Raw genomic sequence first — 10,349 nt, 5'->3', positions numbered from 1 at the left:
TCAGTTTCTAACAGGTCACGGGAAAACATTGCGGATGGTTGTTTGAAAAGCGTTACTTTCAAAGTAAATTTACTTGTAAACAAGATGAACAATGTTCGAGAATGTACGATGAATTTCTTAAATCACAGAGCGTATGACTCTCAATTAAAAATCAACTCGTTGAGGACGACCATCTAGAAGAATTTCGAGCCCAGAAGATCAGAATCTTACGTCCTTATTAAAAATTTTACTGGCACGTTTGTGTGATATATCTGAAAGTGTAACTCGCGCAAAAAGATCAACATTATATGTGGAAGCTTAGCATCTCCTGCAGCTTATTAATCGTCGAGACCACGATTATATGTGAAAGCTTTGTTTTTCTTGTAGCAACACTATGTGTATTAATTTAAACGATTAACATTTCTTACTTGTGTGTTCGCGCTACTGAAGAGTGATCCTGCTATTGGCTGGCTACATCACGTGTCCTACGCTGTCATTAGCTGGCGAGATCACGTGACATGAGCTACGACTGGCTTACAAAAGCGCGTCGCAGTCTCGATTTTAATGCTGCGGAAAGTAAATGCGGTGTATGGTGGAATTCTAATTTATACCTTCATAACACGAAAATATGCAGTGTGCATGTTGCTGCACATCAAAGATCTTTCCTAAAAGTCTTTTTTTTTATCCCTTAGTTTCGTTTTCTAAAGTGCTGTGGAATTCTACGCCGGCATATAAAACCATAAACATTCGAAAGACTGATAAGTTTTACAGTGGCGAGGAAAATCATACTATCACTTAACACAAGAAAAGTGTATATTCACCAGGGAGAAAGTGTATTTTCAACCGGGAAATCAGGGCAAAGTCCGGAAATTTTTTTCCTTGTCCCTGTATACACCCTGTGTTACATAAGTGTGTTCACAGTTGGGTAATAATGAAAAGGTACTGCAGACAAGAGCTCCAACGCACAATCTGACAGCGAGAAGAGATCGGTGACAGGACATGTCTCGAGGCACCGAGGACTAGTTAATCTGGTAATTCAGGGAGGTGTGAGGTGTAAACATCGTAGAGGGAGATCAGTGCTTAACCACGATAAGTATTTCAGGTGGATGTCAGTCGTGCACAGATGAAGAGGCTCGCACGGGATAGGCTAGCGTGCAGAACAGCATCAAACCACAACATTTTGAAGGTAAATAGGTTAGGTAATGATATGTTAACTACCTGCAGGCTTGGTCTACTCTGTATTGGGTACAGTGGTAAAGTTGGAAGATGGAAGCTATCCGTTACCTCTACAAATGTGTCCTCGGTAGCTGCGCCTCAGTCAAATCTGGCTGGAAAAATTGGTGTCGAAAGTAGGCTATCGTCAGTGGTGTCTACACTGAGATTACAGTTCAAACACTTTATTGCACTCGCCTATGGTTTATGGCCAGATTGTGTCTCATTTACTTTGATTACAGTACAGGTAAACTGACAGCCACATACTACACACAGTCGATGGTATATAATGTGATTGTTTGAGTGGAGTAATGTGACACTGAAGTGACACAAAAGTTCACGTATGGTAAACATATACAGGGTGTCCATGAAGTCCCTTTACAACTACAAAACTTTATTACAATGGCGATTGTTGAAATACTTTAACAACATTTCTTTTATTGTAATCAGTGTTTATAAAACTTTTCTTTTTTTTTTTTTTTTTTGACAGTGTTTAATAGACCTCTATACGGGCACGTTTAGTTGCACGAAGCACATTTCTTGCCATATTCGCATAGCGTCATCAATGGTGGCAATGGCATTACGAATCATTTGCTTCGAGTCAGCAACATCCCTTATCTGTGTCTGATACACAATATCTTTTACGTACCGCCATAAAAAAAGTCCAAGGCAGGGATATCTGGCGAATACAGTGGGCAAGGAATTGGCCCATCCCTCCTAATCCATCTGGCTGGAAATGTTTTATTGAGGAACCGATGAATGTGCAATCCCCAATGTGGTGGTGTATCATCTTGCTGGAAAATGATGGTTGATTGTAAGTTACTTGTGGTGCTACATATTCAGTCAGAAGGTCGAGGTAAACATCTGCAGTAATTGTTGACTCGTTGAAGAAAAATGGACCAATTATTCGGTTGCACACGATTCCACACCACACATTCAAATTTGGGCCATCCCGGTGAAGCTCCCTAGTCACATGGGGGTGCTCAGATCCCCAGATTCTCACACTGTGTCTGTTTGGTGTCCCAGAAACGTGAAAAATTGCCTCGTCACTGAAACAATCTCACTTGAGGAATACTTCATCCTCCAGTTCCAGCATGTTGAGTGCAAACTCTGTTTTTTTTGGCTTGTCATTTGGCTCAAGTGTCTGTAACAGTTGCACTTTGGAAGCGTAAGTTCTTGTGGAGGACCCTAAGCACAGTTGAACATGGTAGTTGCAACTGTCTGGCAGCAGTGCGGATGGACTTCGTAGGTGACCGAGTGAAGGTGTTTGAAATGCGATCGATGTTTTCCTCGGATGTTCGCGGTCACCTGCTCCTTCCTTTATCCAACACTGCCCCTGTCTCCAAAAATTTTTGTGCCATGCACGGATTGAAGGGCACAATGGTGGATCTCTTCCATACTTCGTTCTGAAGTCTTGTTGAGTCTGAACATCAGATTTTGTCTCAGTAAACCAGGAAACACATTGTGCCTTCTCTTGAGGAGTTGCCATTTTATAGAGGTTCAGTTCCTTCCATCAACAGAGTATCTGAAACACAAAATTTTAGTCTATATAAAAACTTTGGTGAACAGTGATTACAATAAAAGAAATTTTGTTAAAATATTTCAACAACTGCTGTTGCAATAAAATTTTGAAGTTGTTAAACCCTGTGTAATTGAGTCATTGAATAAAGTTCTCAAATCACTGTCTTCGAAGTTTAACAATCGCATTTATATGAAAACGATGTGCACAGGAAGTAACACTGTTCACGGTCTGATCCTATTGTCACAGTGAGCATTAGGGCCTACTGAAATTTGAAAGTCTGTAGTAATAATTACAAACACACTGAGCAGTGTATGTTTACATATGAACAATGACAACAAAATCTGAAATAACTAATGTTTCTTTTTTTTAATTGCCATGGCAACTAATCATACTAATGCATTCTAAATAGTCACAAGAATGTAATAGGCATAGATAAAACTGGATAAGCCCTGAGTCAGTATTCAAAACTTTAGGTCTATGAACATGCCATAAATGACAGTGTTGAAGATATCACAAAATCTGAAGAAAAAAATTACTATTTTGGGGGGAAGAAAAGACAGCTGGAATCAGTCCACCTGCTTTGTTACAAAGAGTATAGCAGAATTGAAGTGGTAAGATGCAGAGGGTAGAGAGTGAAATTTAAATCTCTAGAAAGTCAGTGGCTTTCATTTCATCATATCCACTTACAGTTTTGTAAAATACATAAATTTCTCCATAAAATCAGAACACTCAGTTCCAAAATGTTTTTCTTCAAAAAATCATTCTCTTATTTTTGTTATTTAGTATTAATTACATATGTACTTGATCTGTGAGCCAGTGTAAAACTAAGTGTAGCCATATGTTGTTGTTATTTGTGTACATGGCTTAATAATACACGTTATACAAAGCAATCGGATGTGGATACCACAAGGCAGTGCACTCAGCACCAGCACTAAATTCTAGCTACACCTGGTCCACGACATGATGTTCTCGTAACACCTCTATCTCACGACGAGCCTGCAGTGGCTCGAAAACATGTTCACGGTTGAATAAATTGTAAAAAAGCGACTGGTTACATATTTACAACCAGATAAATACCAATAGATTACATACAATTGGTTTCATCAGAATTAACACAGTACAGTGGACGATCAGTATCTTTTGATTGACAAACAAGTATGAACATGTTTCTCACATCACTTTACCAATTTTTTTTTTGTTTGTTTACTCAGATCTTTTATAATGAACTTAGGATATTTTGACAAGTGGATGCCATTTGTCTACCACTACTTGTTGCTCAAAAGATCAAGTTGTCCAACTCTGTGAAGCTCCACCTCAAATGAAAAAGACGCTACCACGTCAACACAGTTACCTTCGACTAAATATGAAATGAAGAAATCAGATGTACTGCATTGCAAATATTGAAATTACAATTATTTAATGGTCAGTGCACAGGTAAAAAAGATGGCAGTATCATTAGCACCAATCTGTGACATTACAAATTCAAATGTAAAATTCTGGTAGTGTGAAGTCTGGGCAGTATGAAAAATTTTCTGAGTCTTAAATCAACATGGTCAAGTATGAATCTATGTAAGCTGCTCAAAATAAGTTTTGCACCTGCCCCCACAACTAGCATAGCTTAATTTTTAATCAGAATCCCCTGCTCTATAGTGTTTTGCCCCCAGGAAGCCACTGAATGCAGCCACCTGCGTGACTGAGGTAAAGGTAGACGTGCATTTTTAGTGCATTTTCACAGCACGCATCGTATCCCCAGTCGTGAATGAAACAATGCAGCTCACCTATAATTGTCGAGTCTGCGAATGCCCGCAAACGTGTCATTTCGTGTTTGGGCAGTGCGCACACTGTCACTTTTCAATACGTAGGGTTGTCGAGCACAGATAGTAGCCTGCCGAATCGATGTACTACACAGCAACATCATTCCGACATTTGACTACTACCGTGAGACACAAAATGTCGAAGTTCAAACTTCGTAGTGGTCGTCCACAGTTAACGACACTGACTAATGTCCACTACCTACAAATGTTTCTCAGGTACCTCGAAGAGAACGGAACAGAAGTGCGCACTGTCATTTTGGAGGCAGCTGGAAGAGCTGCGTCGACCCACACAGTATTCGACCATCTCCACACGGTCAATTTGGACTCTAGGCATCCATTACAAACAACAGTGCAAACAACCTAGCACAGTGATGTGCGAAGAAAGTGGGCAAGGGAAAATTTGGAATGGAGTCCGGATCGCTGCCGTCAGGGGCATTTTGGTGACGATCAGTTGTAGACAAATGTGGATAGCAGTGCATTGCACGTCTCTCACATGTGGTCCCACGGATTCGGGAGGGAGCTGGATCAGTCACATTTTAGGCCAGTTTTACAAACACCTCTCAACACTGTCGAGTAAGGTTTGTGGGGTGTACATCATTCGTACAGGATCCTCTAGCCTACTGCCTGATCCCACAGCTAACTTTTGAAAGACGGGCAGCCCTTTGAAATGATAATATGCGGGTGGACTGTACTGACTTTATGCACATCTTACTCCAGGAACTAAGAACAAATCGAATGAAGGGGCCCATTAATCTACCGACACAGATGAATCGAGAACATGTGGGATCGGTCGAGACTCTGGGGGCGTTATCACACGAACCCTCGTCACATGCTGGATGACCTCGGGAGGGCCACCGAAGGAGAAAGGGAGGGGCTCAAGGAGTGATGTTTTGACAACTTCTCTGACAGCACCCTGAGGGGGGCAGGGGGGTTTCGAGGTGTGTCCTTGTATGGGGTGGAGTGACACGGTATCGGGTATTATGTAGCGGTGGATTTCAACTGCACTGATATGCATTTTCAAACAAATTACCTTTATTATATTTATTGTTTCATCTTTATTCCACAGCAATTTTTCCCTTTGTTTATTGAGGCTTACTCTTTCATTTCCTGCTCCCTTCACTTCTACACTCAAGAACAGTTCCAGATGTGCAAGTGGTGAAAAACATTTTTTGTGCAGTTTATTTAAGCTCTGCTCTAAGTTAGTTATTAGAAATCAATCTTGGTATCAACGAATAACATCTTCAAAATAATAACATTAGGAAGTGTGTGTGGGACATGAAGTCTAGATTTATTGAATAAGAAGCTGCAAAACATGAGCAAAAAGTGTTTTTCTTGTGTAATAATTACAATTTAGTATGTAATGAAACAGAGCCCACAGGAATGTCAATCCAAATAACAGTATGAATTTCGTGCGGCCATCAAACCCATTCTCAGACTGAACCTCAGTGTGGCATACAAGTAAGCCAGAAATGCCAACTGTGTAGTCATTCCACAACTGAGGGTCCGTAACAGGTGGTGAAAAACTACACTCAGCTGAGGTAAACTGCAAATACAGGACTGATTCTGTAGGTTTTGTTACTGCCAGTAACATATATTGATTTTATTAAAGGCAGTTCACACTGGCTGTCAAAAGAATGAGACCGTCAAATTTAGTAAGACTTTGACGGCTCTGCAGATAAAACTAAAAAGTCTGCAGAAATGTGTGTGCAGTCTAAAAATTGTAACATATTCTGTGACAGGAAGCATACCTCACATAGTATAATTACTAAAGTTACAGAGTGAAACAAGGCATGTGCAAAATAAAGGAAAAGCAATGTTATTGGTCTCACACCAACTTTGTCTAAGGACTACAAAACTGCACTTTGAGAAGCAGTGGCCTGAAAGTGGTGTTTTATAGAAAGAAAGTTGGAGTATGTATCACACTGTTTTAAATGTAAAGCTGTTTTCCACTACAGTGGTGTAAATGTAGACCCACATGAAAAGATCTGGATATGTGGTGCTGCTAATTGAGTACGCAAAAAAAAAAAAAAAATTAGAGTTAATTGTGAGCAGTGAAAAGGAAGAAAGATTACGTTGTAATATCCCACCGATGCTGAAGTCATTAGAGATAGGATGAACATTATAGACGGCAAGGATGAAATAAGTTCACTGTTGTTGGAAGTGCCTCAGACTCGTATTAAAGTCCATGTATGACAAGTTGTAGCACCAAAAGCATTTGAAATCCTAAGTGAGAGTTAATGCAAGGCTCAAAGAAACGAAACTTGTTTCCCAGCAAATAAACCAAATGAAAACCAGCAATAATTCCAGTTCTTCTGGATGTTGTTGTTGTTGTGGTCTTCAGTCCTGAGACTGGTTTGATGCAGCTCTCCATGCTACTCTATCCTGTGCAAGCTTCTTCATCTCCCAATACCTACTGCAACCTACATCATTCTGAATCTGCTTAGTGTATTCATCTCTTGGTCTCCCTCTACGATTTTTACCCTCCACGCTGCCCTCCAATGCTAAATTTGTGATCCCTTGATGCCTCAAAACATGACCTACCAAACGATCCCTTCTTCTAGTCAAGTTGTGCCTCAAACTTCTCTTCTCCCCAATTCTATTCAATACCTCCTCATTAGTTACGTGATCTACCCACCTTGTCTTCAGCATTTTTCTGTAGCACCACATTTTGAAAGCTTCTATTCTCTTCTTGACCAAACTAGTTATCGTCCATGTTTCACTTCCATACATAGCTACACTCCATACAAATACTTTCAGAAACGACTTCCTGACATTTAAATCTATACTCGATGTTAACAAATTTCTCTTCTTGAGAAACGCATTCCTTGCCATTGCCAGTCTACATTTTATATCCTCTCTACTTCGACCATCATCATTTATTTTACTCCCTAAATAGCAAAACTCCTTTACTACTTTAAGTGTCTCATTTCCTAATCTAATTCCCTCAGCATCACCCGACTTAATTTGACAACATTCCATTATCCTCGTTTTGCTTTTGTTGATGTTCATCTTATATCCTCCTTTCAAGACACTGTCCATTCCGTTCAACTGCTCTTCCAAGTCCTTTGCTGTCTCTGACAGAATTACAATGTCATTGGCGAACCTCAAAGTTTTTACTTCTTCTCCATGAATTTTAATACCTACTCCGAATTTTTCTTTTGTTTCCTTTACTGCTTGCTCAATATACAGATTGAATAACATCGGGGAGAGGCTACAACCCTGTCTCACTCCTTTCCCAACCACTGCTTCCCTTTCATGCCCCTCAACTCTTATAACTGCTATCTGGTTTCTGTACAAATTGTAAATAGCCTTTCGCTCCCTGTATTTTACCCCTGCCACCTTCAGATTTTGAAAGGAGTATTCCAGTTAACATTGTCAAAAGCGATCAATTGTTCAATAGAAGAGATGTGTTTCACAGTAGTAAAGATGAACAAGTGCTCATAGTTCTTAAGACATGCATTTTAAAGCCCATTTTTTCTTCAGGATATGGAACAGGAAAGACCTCATATGTGGAAAAAAAAGGGGGGGGGGGGCAGTCATCCAGAAATATAACAAAAGCTGAACTTAAAGAGTCAGACTACTATCACAGTATTGCCTTGCTAAGTCAGCGTGTTAGAAGTAGTGAGTATGTAGAGAGGAAATGCAGCCATGGTCCATGGAGAGATGGAAGATTACATTACAGCAGTTGGAGGGCGGACGAGAAATCAAACATACTTACCTTGCCCTTTCTATAGCTATGGTCAAAAATGTGCCTGCTTGCTAAATAGTTTCATAAAGCATAAGTGTTGTGGAACATGTTATTAATCCTAATGTATTCTTCAGAAGTGTGGTTGAAGTGTCAGGAAAGTGTGCCAACAATTTCACCGAGCTAGCTGACACAGTGGTAAGACAGTACTGGACTCGTATTGGGAAGGACACCGGTTCGAATCTGTGCCGAGTCATCCAGATTTAAGTTTTCTGTCAGTTTCTTAGATGGTTCCTTTGAAGGAGCATGGACCAGTTCCTTCCTCAGCAGAAGCTTCTGTTCTGTCTCTAAAGACCTTGCTAACAGGAGGTCGCGAACATTAATTCTTAACTGGATAGGAGACACTAATCTTGCTTTGTATCTGCTAGTGATTTTGAATATGACGATATTATTATTCTCACAGAAATGAATTACAGTTCCAAACAAATTCTCAGATGTTGGTACCACAAATACACGGTGCCCCAGGAGCAATGGTAAAGACTCAGAGAAATGATAAGAACGATTATTAGAAGCAAAAATGTCTAGTAAATGTGGGTTCTGAAATGCGTACCTTAGTATCTGTGAGCACTTCTTCATGAACCAAATCTCTTGTACTGAAAGCTCTTTGCCTTCCATATTTTGGGAGAAGGTAGTATGGTCTAAAACAAGAAAAAAATGCATATCTTAAGAGCTATGATCAATTGTTCAATAGAAGAGATGTGTTTCACAGTAGTAAAGATGAACAAGTGCTCATAGTTCTTAAGACATGCATTTTAAAGCCCACTTTTTCTAGCCATTTTTCCTTTGAATGATCATTTTTGTCATATCTCTGAATATTGATCATTCCTCGTGAGAGACCCTGTATAATGGAATGTATCATCCCACACCATTACGATAAAACAAGAACCGACCACACAGTGTGTAAGTTCAGTGCACAAAACTTCAGGAATGGATTCCTAATATAACAAGAAGAAAAAAGGTAAAGTAAACATGGGCTCAAAAATGAGCTATGAGCACTCGTTTAATAGAAGAGAGTGAAGATCAACAACTGCTTATAGTTTTTATGGTATGAACTTTAGAGCACATGTTTATTAGACTTTTTTCCTTCTTGCTCTATGAGGAATCCATTCCTAAAGTTTTGCCATTGAGTTTTGAAATATTTTGTATATACGGCAGTTTGAACGTATCAAAGTTTGCTCAAGTAAATTTAACTACTTTCACTTAACACTGCTACGAATTTTAAATTCTTGAATCTAAGTAATCAGGCAATATGCAGAAAGAATGCTTAATATACGTTAAATTTTATTTTCAGTTGGTCTGTATTCCCAGTCTGTTGCTGTAAGTCAGCTGAGATCTGGAATAGCTTTTGCAGTAAAGAATGTAATTCTGTTGTGAACCCTAGACACAGGGACAAAATTTACATGGAAGTTATTTGTAGTGATTCAGCAAATCACAATCCACTTAAAACTGATTTTTTTTATTTTCACCAACAAAAACCAGTAAGGAGTAAATGGATTGTGAAGCGAGTGTAAAAATTCCAAGATCCTTAAGACACCTCTGCAAAATGTGCAGTTATCTTCTTCACGCTGCATTCTTATTGCTTGCTTCTACTAAATAAGCCCCCTCCATGAAAAACATGACCACACCATAACACCACTGGCTCTGAATTTTACTGTTGGTACTACACACGCTGGCAGATGATGTTCACCGGGCATTTGCCATACCTACACCGTGCCATCGGATGCCACATTGTGTACCATGATTTGTCACTCCACACAATGTTTTTCCACTGTTCAATTGTGCAATGTTTTATTCTCCTTACAATGAGCGAGGCATTGTTTGGCATTTACCGGCGTGATGTATGACTTATGAGCAGCCGCTTGACCAAGAAATCCCAGTTTTCTCATCTTCCACCTAACTGTCATAATACTTGCAGTGGATCCTGATGCAGTTTGGAATTCCTGTGTGATGGTCTGGATAGATGTCTGCCTATTGCACATTACGACCCTCTTCAACTGTCGGCGGTATCTGTCAGTCAATAGATGAGGTCGGCCTGTAAGTTTTTGTGCTGTACGTGTTTCTTCAGATTTCCACTTCA

At 39.7% G+C, this 10,349-nt stretch overlaps 1 protein-coding gene across 1 annotated transcript in view; it reads left to right on the top strand.

Annotated features, from left to right (window-relative positions):
* Nucleotides 1–998: 998 nt before the first annotated feature.
* LOC124719985 (zinc finger protein OZF-like) overlaps nucleotides 999–10,349 on the top strand; it is a 161,316-nt gene continuing 151,965 nt past the window's right edge. The window contains exon 1 of the mRNA XM_047245212.1: nucleotides 999–1,165. The gene's annotated coding sequence lies outside the window, so the exon portion shown is untranslated. The remainder of the gene's footprint in view (nucleotides 1,166–10,349) is intronic.

Source organism: Schistocerca piceifrons, chromosome 11, assembly GCF_021461385.2.
Source record: "Schistocerca piceifrons isolate TAMUIC-IGC-003096 chromosome 11, iqSchPice1.1, whole genome shotgun sequence".
NCBI classification, from domain to species: domain Eukaryota; kingdom Metazoa; phylum Arthropoda; class Insecta; order Orthoptera; family Acrididae; genus Schistocerca; species Schistocerca piceifrons.
Note: the sequence above shows the minus strand (reverse complement) of the source record. Positions and strands in the feature narration are given on the sequence as shown.